The following is an 11,560-nucleotide window of genomic DNA, read 5'->3' as shown; positions in this document are numbered from 1 at the left end:
TGTGTGCGTGTTGATATGTAGAAGTTTTTTTAGCCCTTGCTGTCTGTCCTTAGACTGAGTTTGTGTCCACCAAGTCTTCTTTTAGATAGTTGAAGCTAATTAGGTGTGTGCTCCCCCACCAATGTGTACTTTACATCAGTAAGCCATGTAAAGTATGTTAGTGCCCATGATTTCACTGGTTGCTTACAGCTTTGATGTGGATCTAGGTGTTGTTGTTTTAGTCCACATGTTTTTCCCCCCCTCTCTTTTACAGTTCTATGGTTTTGTGTAAGCAGTTAATGTAAATATTGTTAGCATTACAGGTCATGCAGTGCTGTAACATTTTTTTAAATGTTGCACCTACTTTACAATTAAAAAATTGGTCACTCATACTTGAATTTTGCCCACAGAGCCATTTCTTTCTCTTTGTATTGAAGCCAATTCATTTTTTAAAAATGAAGGCTAGCCCTTTTACATTATTACATTTTTTTATTCCCTAAAATAAGCAAACTCTTTTTTTCCCCCCAACAAATCTGACAATGGAAATAATGAAAAATTTTTGCTCCTTTAGAGAACATAATATCCCTCTTGGAAAAGAAAATCTAATTTTATGTTGTGTCCCTTAACAGTCTTAGGAAGCACAAGGAGAATGAACTACACCTTTAAGAGTTTTTAAAGATTATTTCAAATGAATGAAAATTAACTGAGTGGCTCTTGTTTGATTTGTCTCATTTATAGCATTAAAAGCTATCAGCGTTTTTATTTATTTAAAGGAATATTTTTGGTTTGTAGTTTTCAGTCTCATTGTGAATGTAAATGCTTTAAGAATATTCATTCCTTGTGAGATCATGGGCCACTTTTAGTCTTGTATTTGGACCCTGACTTTGAGTTATTTGCTGTGTCTATTTTTCAAGTAAACACAGTCCTTTTTTTTTTTTTTTTTTAACATAACACTGCAAAATTGTGGGAACAGCAGAGGGCTGATATTTTGCTTTCTGTAAGTTTTATGAAGATTCCCGACTGACTTATCCCAGGTGATTCCTTTTTCATTTCAGACCATGGTAACACATTGTAGTTAACTTTGGTAATTTTCTCTGCAGTTTGCAACGTGTCCTTGTAAGTCACAAGCGGTTTTGCACTGAGATTTTAAAAATCTAAGATGCTTAAGATGCTGGTGACATTGCTCTTTCTGACAAGAAAGCCAAGATTCTAGACCTTACTGAAAATCTGATACCTTGTTTACTTTGCCCATTTATGCCCAAATGGTGTAACACGAGTCTCAAGACTTTTCAATGTAGCGTATAAAATGAGTTGTGCATTACTTGATTCATTTGGGGGCTATGAAAAAATAATATCAACCAGCCAGAACTGTAATGTTGAATTAATTTATCTTTTTCTTTCATTCACTCTATTTGCATTAGCCAAAGAGATAAGAACATTAGTAATTCATACGTGTAAACAACCCAGAAGTGAATAATAAATCAGTGAGCCAAAAAGCAATAAACAACTCAAGCATGGGAAATCCTGCTAACAGTGGGGAGTCTGATACAGAAAAATATATAAAAAGCATTATCTTCAAATATGAAAGATTAATTTGTATCTACTGTAAATATGTATTATCAGCCTTATCTGCTTTTATACACACTGTGTGTGTACCTCAGCGACCTTTTATAAACCGGAAAAATGGTTGATTTAATAATTTGTTATGTAAATACAAAGTTGTCTATAAATTGGAAAATTTGATGCCAGATGGCTTCACAATATACAAATGTGTTTTGTAACATCATGCCTTTATGGATTAAGTATAAATACACTGGATTGTCTGTGTAGAAGAGTAGCAGCTTACATTTCACCTGCCTTTCAAGTGGATATTTTTGTCCAAATGGTTATCTTCTTAGGAAACAAAAAAATGACCTGAACGTGTTCAATACGAAAAACAAATATGGTTTTGAATTCACCCAAAACTTTTCACACTCAAGGGTCTGTTCAATTCCATACTAAATGCCACTTACTATATTTCTGTAGGAGATTCTTTGGTTCAGGACTGGGGTCTATCCAGTAAACCTCCCCAAATGGAATTATTCTACTTTAGAAAAAGGCTGTGCATCTTAATTTCTAAATCATAGGCTGGGGGAAAAAACACAGCCTTCATACTTCTTTTTATTTTTATTTTACTTTATAATATTTTATTTATTTATTTGACAGAGAGAGACACAGCGAGAGAGGGGAACACAAGCAGGGGAAGTGGGAGAGGGAAAAGCAGGCGTCCCTCAGAGCAAGGAGTCCGATGTGGGGGTCAATCTCAGGACCCTGGGGTCATGACCTGAGCCCAGGGCAGATGCCTAATGACTAAGCCACCCAGTCGCCCCCTTTTCGCCACTTTTTAATTTTTTTTTTTTTTTCTGCTTTGTTTCCACACATCTTGGAAAGCACTACACAGATCAACAGGGCCTAGTTCTTGTGCACCAAGGTGTCTACAGAGCGATCTCAATGCAGGGCTTCTCAACCTAGCACTATTCACATTTTAGGTGAGATCATTCCCTGTTGTGGGGGTTGTCCTGTGCATTCTAGGGCCTTTGGCAGCCTCCCTTGTCTCTACCCATCACATGCGAGTAGCATCCTTTCCAAATTGTGACAATCAAAAATGATGCTAGACATTGCCTAATGTCTCCTGGGCGGGGCGAGGGGAGAGGGACAGGGCTTAGGATGGGGGAGGGGACAAAGTGAGACTTGAAAACCACTGCCTTAATGGAATCAGTTAGGAAACACTGTGTGAAATACTGGCATGTTTTGCATGCTGTAATCAACAGGAAACTGATTCCTAGATCAAAATCCAAAACAAATTCCAATCCAAAGGAGCACTTCTCAGTCCATCATTAAGGAAGAGAATCTGTTAGCTTCAGTTTCATTCTGAGCACATTTGACACTTTTGATCATGAGACCCAAGACAGTCATGTTTTGAGAAATCCCATGTAGAGCTTAGGAAAGTAATCTAAATATTCTTGTTTGGTTTACAAGAAGACTAATGGCCCCCTTCAGATGTGTGTAAGGGGCTTCCATGACGAAAGTTTTCTCAACAATAGTATAGTTGCCTGCCTTGGGTCAAAATGAGGACTTTGGCTGCAGAGTACCATGCTATGTATATATTTTAATAGGTCTCTACAACAGCTGGTTCAGGTAGCGGTTTTTGCATGATCCTCCTGTAAGTTCTGGTGGAAGCAGTTCGGTAGATCTGGGAGATATCATTATCTATTCATTCATATAATAAATGTTCTTGAATTCCTCTCTATGCCACACCCAGTGCGCAGCTGTAGGGATACAGTGGTGCATAAGACAGACCCCATTTTCTGCACGGACAGAGCAGTCAAGGAGCTGGCCAGTGGCACATGTAAGTACCATAAAGGGTGATCAGGGCTGGGCTGGGAAGCACATGGCAGGCCCCTGACCTGGCTCAGTGAGGACCCAGGAAAGATGAATAAGAGTCAGGCAAAGGAGAAGTGTAGGACCTGGAAAAGGGTACGGGAGTGTGTTGGGGCAGAGAGAATGGCGTGTGTAAGGCTGGAGGCTGGCAGGAGCCCGAGAGAAGAATAGCCGAGGAGCAGCAGGTGGGGAGGCAGTGGGCAAGAAGAAAGGGGCCGCCTGGGGGTGCCTCACCCAGACCCTGCTTCGGCAGCACAGTGGGGACGGGGAACGACTGCAGGGTTTCCGGATGAGGTATGATAGGAGCGGGTCTGTGTTCCAGAAAGACTGTTCTGACTGCCGTGGGAAGAACGGGCTTTTGGAGTGAGACAACACGGAGCAGCATAGATCTCATTTCGAGTGCAGCATTTTTAAAAAGCACCTACATCCTCAAAAATTAAAAAACATTCTGGGCCCACCATAATTCTTGATACTACATTTGTTGAGCAAGTTCCATCATAGTCCTGAGGTACGTATATAAGTCTATGTGTGTAAATTCACTTTAATAATCCTAAATAAGTGCTGTTCAGCATGCTCACAGTTATTGCCAACAGCATCAGGTCCCTGTTCCCTTCCCACAAAGTCGTGCTGTATTGGCAGACAGGTAATGTTTCTCCTTTGATGCTCCAGGGCTGGGGAACTTTATAATCCCCAAGCATTAAAGTGTTAGAGAGTCAGGCCTGCTAGCCAAAGTGCACAGGTAAGTGTAGGTCAGGTATAGATTTTTGGCACACCAGCTGCCTCCTCCGCACCTGCACCAGGAAACAGGAAGCTGCCCGGGAGCCCAGGGGATGACAGGGGTGCCAGGAAACACTGGGGGTTGAAAAAGCACCAGAAAGCAGACTACAGGGAGTTGGGGGCCGGGACAAGGCCATCTGGCTGAGGGGACCTCTGTCTCACAGCAGGGGAGACCACAATGATCTTTTATCATCCATTCCAGCCCATTATTATGCACATATCCTTGAAAGTATCCCCAACCACATTAACCACCTCCTACATTCAATGAACATGGAACATAGGGCTTTTTAAAACTAATTATCAGTTAAAAAAAGAAAATCACACAACAGAGGCCGTGCTATAGCAGGCATTCAATCCTATGATCCAGGGCCCAGCAAATAGCTGTTCCTCGAGCACGGGGTCTTGTACACAGGAGATGGACCCTTGATAGAGAGGCAGCCCATTGTAACCTCTGCAAACTGGCTCTTGGAGAGGAATCGTCTACAGTCATATCTAGGCTGCGCTATTAACTCATTGAACTTTGGGTAAGTTATTTAAACTACTTCTGCTTAGTTTCATCTACAAAAGATGATAGTAGCACTCCCTCATGGGGTTGAGGCTGGAACGAGATAATGCAGACAAAGGTCTTAGTGCCTGGCTCAGAGCAGGCCCTCAGAAAATGGTCGTTGTTAAGCTGCTCCAGGAAAGGTCTAGATCAGAAAAGGGAACTCCTGCCAGGGAAAAGTGTCACACATAAGGAGGAATTGTATCTAGAGTTGTCGTGTCTCTCCAGGAAGTCCTTAAAGGTAGGAGAGTGGTATTTACCTGTCCGCGGCAGCTCTGTCCAAAGCAAACTGTGTCGTGGGGGCCTTTTCTGGCTCTTCCAGTTCAGCACGGAGCTTCTGGATCTTCTGCCTATGGTTTTTCTTAGATGGATTCGACTGTCCAGAATGCCATATGCAGACATGGACCTACAAAGTGTTCTTCTAATAAACTGGTCTGGAAAATGATGTCCCGGAGAACTGAACTGCATTGACAGTGGCATTCAGAGCAGAAACAGAACTTCTAACCCTCAGCCTCAGAAGGAAGTCAGGACCAGCTCCTCATATAAGTAGCTCAGGATATGAAGAGTTTAAACGACTTAAAATCCATCAAATCAGGGAAGGCAGAGCTTAGTACAGAGAAGGGCATGTTTAACTTAAGAGACTGAAATCTGGGGTCCCAATTCTTAGCACTGACTCCATGATTTACGACAAATCACTACAAAGATCCTGGGGCCAGACTCCTGGGATGTGAAACCAGTTATTCAGGAGCTGTGTGACCTCAGGCAAATTATCTCCTGGCAAGCTTTAGTTTCATCATGTAAAAACTGAGGGATCATAGAATCATCAGTGTGCTTGAGGCTGAAATAAACCAATCTCTGTGAAGCTCTTAGAAAAGTGTCAGGCAACGAGTAAATACTAGGCAAGTCGTGATATTGTCATTACTGTTACTGCTAATAATAGGGGTTGAGCCTCACTCATTTCCTTCATCCACAGAGGGGAATGGCCAAGCCCTTACTTGTCTCAAAGGAAGATCCAGTCTTCTGTGCGGTCATCACTTACGAGGGTTCTGCTATTCACGTTTAACCACTTATTTCTCTTCCCTGATTTAAACGTGGGTGCTCTTCAGAGGAGTAAGACTTTGAACCAAGCAAGGCTCAGGGATTTCCTAAAAGATTTGAGAATATAGAGGGTGTGAAGAAGGTGTTCATAATATCCTAGAGTTAGCAGTACTCGGAGGACTAATAAGAAAATGAAAAGAAATAATACGATGGGACGTGCTTTCAAAAGCGGAAAGGAAAGAACAAATCATCTGAAGTGGTAGTATTTTCAAGTGTTATTAGGTATTACTATTTATTTTTAAATGGAAAGTTTAGGTCTAAATATTGTACCTTGACTTTTCAGTCTATGAATTCTTAGTTATATCTTGCTAAAAGAAGGGGTAGAATTTGTTAAACACGGATGGAGTAGATTTAGCTAAATGCTTAGGTCCCAGGGGCAGGGCCACTTTGGGGTTTCCCGTCTGTTCAGCATCCTGGGCTGCTGCAGAAAAATGCATGTGGGAAAGGGCCCGGGGGGACTAGTTGCCAGGGGCTTTGGTCCCTGGACTGTGACTGAATCCCCCCAGAACATAGTTTTTTTTTCCCCTGTCAAGTTAATCTTAAATAGCTTTCATGATGAGAGAAGATATCCTTAGGAAATCTTCTGTGACCTTTTACAGGCTCTGTCCCTCTTTTCCAATCAAATACAGATTATCTAGAATCAATAAGCTCCTTCAAATTTCAAAACAAGCATGGAGTTTCAGGAGCCTGCGGTGTCAAGCTGAGTCTCACTGTTCTGGTTTTTTTTTTTTTTTTTTAAGATTTTATTTATTTATTAGACACAGAGAGAGAGATCACAAGTAGGCAGAGAGGCAGGCAGAGAGAGAGGGGCTGAGCAGAGAGCCCAATACGGGGGCTCGATGCCAGGACCCTGAGATCATGACCTGAGCAGAAGGCAGAGGCTTAACCCACTGAGCTATCCAGGTGCCCCTCATTTTCTCGTTTATATGGCAAAGAATGGGAAGCAAACATTCACAGGGGCTGGAAAAGAAAGCATGCAAAAACTGGAGTAGAGAAATGCACTGGGCTCGCTCTGGGTAAGCTGTTGGTCTGAGCAAGAGCCACCAATGGCAAGGGAGAACCTTCCCTCCCCTTTCTCTTTGCTTTCCAGCTCTTCCCAAATGTCCGAAGCGATCACAGAGCAGGAGGGGCATCCTGGGAGGAGAGAAAGTGTGTACATTGTGCTCTGTGCTTCACAAGGCAACCAGGTCAGCCGGAAGAGATCAGGCCATGATGACTGCCATCACGAGGAGCTCCTAGCTTTCTGAGTGGAGAACTAAATACCAGAAAGGTGTGGTTCCTTCCTCAAAGAATAGATTTCCTTGTTGTGAAGCAGTGATTTCCAAACTTTGAGGACATACTATTAACAAATGTGTGTGTGTCTGTGTGTTCTTTGTGTACTACTGAATTAACTATCTATGTGTGTTATAAAAACACACAAAATAGAAATTAAGAAAGACTGAGATGAACTGAACAGAAATAGAAATCTTTCTTTCTCCCTCTCTCCCTCTAGTGAATTTTCCTACATGGTGCCTGGGGTGTGACCATCCTCCTTCCGAGATTACCCTAAGTGACAAAATACTGGGTGGTCAAAATATGTTGCTTCAGTGAACAAAAGGCAGTGATGGAACTGAACCATCACAAGAAGCTCCTGGAGGGGGACCCAGTTTCTCATACTTAACTTTCTATGCTCAATTCTACTTTACTGGAAAAGGAAAGAAAGCCTTCCTGGGTATCTGATAACTAACGTGGAATCCAGGTTTATATTAGGTTATATGAATAACCTCAATCTTTCTGTAAGTTCAAAGTGTCTATTAAATATGTCTTTTGGGATGTGAGACAATGTCACTGCCCAATTCTGTCACCTGCTCAGGAGAGTTGCTGACCCAGTGTGTAAGGGCCTGAATGGAGGCCCAGCGCTGCCTGTGCCACTCCTGGCAGGGTGAGAGGGCACAGCCGTGCTCACAGAGCTGGGTCAGGCACCCTCACTATGCATGTGCGTATGTACTCCATGCAGTCCCAGTCTCGGAAACGTTCTGGGGCTTTCTCAACAAGTAGCCAAGCTGTGTAGTTCTAGCCAGCTCATTCATAAGGTTATGACATTGTGGGAAAGAAGCTCAACTGGGTTCTAGTCTCAGCTCTGCTCTGTGACCTTGGGCAAGTGCTTTAACGTCTTTCGACCTGTTTTCTCATCTGTCCTGGGGGGAGCTGGTATCGCACCATCTGCCCCACAGGGTTATCACCTATGCAGGAATTTTGAGAATAACAAAACATTGTACAAATGAAGCCATAAAGTATTCAGATCCATGTGTTGAGGTCTTTCCAAGGCATAAAGACAAACTTTTCCTACAAGTTTTGGAGCTGACTATCCTGTGGAACTTTCTCTTAAGGAGCCCAGCTCAGAGGGAAATTGGCTCCTGGTGGATTTCTCATCTGAACTCAGAGCCCTAGAGGCTTTATAAGCCTAAAGAATGAACCAAGCGGACTACGATGACTTCTAAAAATGTGGATACATTTCCATACTCCCAGATAATGCCAAAATTTCCAAGAGATGTAATTTTTTTTTGTTCGTCCATTCCGCAAATATTTTCAGAACATCTTACCTCTGAGATAAAGTTAAAAAGCCCCCTCCCTCAAGGGCTCCTATGCCAGTGAATGAGGAATGCATGTAAACAATCATTGCCATACCTGACAAAACCCACTGCAAGGTGTGAATTATGAAGAGCTTTGGAATATGGGGAGATTTAAATTTTGGGGAATCAGATTAAGTGACGTATGGAAGAGTAGAAATTCAGGCATTGCCAGCAGGAATGAAAGACATCAAGAGAGAGGGAATGAAGGGAAGACCAGGAGTTGGGTGAAGGTTGGAAAGGGGTAGGGAACAACATGATTTTCTGGGAGCTGTAATGCACTCAGTAAGTCTTGACTGAATTTCCAGGAAGAAGAGAGGGAGACAATAAGCCCAGAAAGAAGGCAGAAGCCAGCTCATGGTGGAAGTGGGACGCTGGGCAGATCTTCTAGGCCAGCAGTACCTGAAAAGCTACTTGAAACATTTTATATCAGATTAGCAACAACCATTTATCTGTACACATATGAACAAATATTTTTACTTATTATGCATTTAGCATATGCTAACACTCCTCTAAGATACCAGAGTCAGTGTGACTACCATGTTCCTACCCTCATAAAGTGTATGCCGAGGGTCAAAGACAGACACCAAAAAATTATTAAAGTGTAATGAGTGTTAAGATGGCCATAGTATTCTATGCCACCATATCATGTTGTTCAGAGAGGTCACTCTGACGACAGAATAGGTCAGATAATTTTTCCTATCCTCCTGGAAAAATACCAACAGCTCAAGTTTTCTCCACTGACCTCAAGGTATAAACCCAGCTGCTCTCTGAGATGCTCAGTCAAGTTATCATTGACCCTCTGAATTAAGGCATGGGGAATGGCCTGGTTAAGGTCAGCAACTTAAGGTTCTGTGTCAGAACCCAGAGCCATAAGGTCAGAATCAAAAGCTTATACTGTGCTCTCAGCTGTGTTCCTGTTTGCCCATGTGACCTTGGGCAAGTCACACCATTCACTGGGTTTAATAATTTTAAGGAGAATAATAAAGTTCTTCTCAGATTAATGTTCCAAGACTCTATGAAAGAGGGCTGGTAATTGGAATGTTCTAGCGAATTCGTGTTTACAAAGGCTAGGGCTGTCTGTGTTAATCTTTGTAAGATCTACCCACCCATGGACCGACAATGAGAAGACAATTTCTTAAAGTACTTTCTCTCTCTTTTTAAAATTTTAATTTCACTTTTTAATTTGAGTTTTTATTTTGAAGCATTTTTTCCATACTACTTGACCCCCAACACAGCCCTGCACGTCACACTGTCCTTTTTGTTGGACAGAATTAAATCAAACAGATGGGGTTGCAAGGAACAATCCAACCGATGTGTACATGTTGTCCTTATACCTCACAGTAGGCTATTAGCTCCCTCAGACTAGATTTTGCCCTTCTCTTTTTTCACTCCAAAAGATTGTATGGGGCACATCTCCGGAGGCAAGAAGATAATGCTTTCTCCAGGACCAGAATAGCAAGCTACATAGGATAAGCTTTGATGGGCACCATAGCCCTTACCTCCCCATCCTCAGTGTCTGTAATTTCCATGGCCAAGATTAACACATCCCCATGAGTTCAAAGAAATGACATGACAACCAGATAATTGTGGCAAGGATGAAAGGTAAGTTGAGGGTGGAGTATTCCAGCATTGCGTTCTGTCATTCCCAGGAAAAAAATGGTGGTGTACTTGTCAACATGCCTAAAAACGATGCCACTTAGAGGATGACACATAACTCATATGTTGTTCTACATCTATGAAACTCATACAGTTTTCAAGCTGGGAGATAAGAACAAAGGACATAAATGGCATCACCTGTCAAGACTCACTACCGCTATGTACACATCACCTGTGCGTGCCTACCCTGACCTCAGCTAGATGGCTATCAATTGATATATGGGTTGTAGTCAAACAGTGCCTGAGGAGTCATGATGAAGGCTTCTCCTCCACATGTTCAGTGGCTGATTGATCCTGGCCATCAGCTGGAACCTCCACTGGGGCTGTTGGCCAGAACATTTACACGTGAATTCTCTGTGTGTTCTGGGCTTCCTCACAGCATTGTGTCTGGCTTCCAAGAGCAAATGTCTCAAGACACAATAGAAAGAGCCAGGTGGAAGTTGTATTGCCTTTTCTTTTCTTTCTTTCTTTTTTTTTTTAAGATTTTTATTCATTTATTTGACAGAGAGAGAGATCACAAGTAGGCAGAGAGGCAGGCAGAGGAAGTGGCGGGGGGCGGGGGGGGGGGGAAGCAGGCTCCCTGCTGAGCAGAGACCTCCCCCACCCTGATGCGGGGCTCGATCCCAGGACCCTGAGATCATGACCTGAACTGAAGGCAGAGGCTTAACCCACCTGAGCCACCCAGGCGCCCCTTGTATTGCCTTTTCTAACCAAGCCTCCAAAGTCACGTGTCGTTGCTTCTGCCTAATTTAACTGGTTAAAAACAAGTCCCTTAAGCCAGCCCATATTCTTGAAAAGGGAAATTCGACTGCCTTTCTTGATAGAGTGACAAAAATTGGCAGACACACTTAAAACTACTACATAAGTTTGGAACAAATTATGTGATTGGAACATATTCTCCTTGCTCTGTAAGTATTGCTAAGATAAAAATAATTGCTAATGTTTTTGGAGCACTTGTTATGTGCCAGGAAGAACGCAAAGCACTCTCCATGATGTGAGTTACGTGACAATCCATATCCACTTCTGTGAGATGGGTACTCTTATGTCCCCATTTCATCATTCTAGAATCGAAAACTTGAAGATCCTAGGTAATTTGTCCATGGTACTCAGGTAGAAAGTGGCAATCCCAGGATAGGATTGTTTGTTAAGCCAAAGTGTCAACCTTTCCTCAGTCTTTATTTTACCTGTAGAAGATGAGTTTCAGGTACATAAAATAAATATCTCAAAGTTAATAAATGGGTTATAACTGTACTCAACCTCACACACAAAAATATAGTATACAGCTCCTAATGATATGGAGAAAATATCCTCTTGGTAGCTGTTATGTGAAGGTTTTTGGGAGGGAGGAGGTTCAATTTGAGGGAAAGATGCTGTGATAACCCCTTTTTGGAGTAAAGGGAAGCCTCCCTAGCCATATTGCTGGGCAGGAGGGAGCTTCTTGAAGGGAGAGGTATTGACAGTTGTGGAAGAAGAG

The 11,560-nt window shown here is 42.5% G+C and overlaps 1 long non-coding RNA gene across 2 annotated transcripts; it reads left to right on the top strand.

Annotated features, from left to right (window-relative positions):
• Positions 1 to 2,327: 2,327 nt before the first annotated feature.
• On the top strand, positions 2,328 to 10,511 carry LOC116597885. Of its 2 annotated transcripts, XR_004288828.1 has the most exons (4): positions 2,328 to 3,367; positions 3,722 to 3,907; positions 4,544 to 4,700; positions 6,909 to 10,511. It is a non-coding gene; the product is annotated as an uncharacterized LOC116597885 (long non-coding RNA). The 2 variants fall into 2 exon arrangements; XR_004288827.1 differs by lacking the exon at positions 4,544 to 4,700.
• Positions 10,512 to 11,560: the final 1,049 nt, after the last annotated feature.

This window comes from Mustela erminea, chromosome 8 (assembly GCF_009829155.1).
Source record: "Mustela erminea isolate mMusErm1 chromosome 8, mMusErm1.Pri, whole genome shotgun sequence".
Lineage (NCBI taxonomy): Eukaryota > Metazoa > Chordata > Mammalia > Carnivora > Mustelidae > Mustela > Mustela erminea.
The sequence above is the reverse complement of the archived record's forward strand: the minus strand, read 5'-3'. Positions and strand labels throughout refer to the sequence as shown.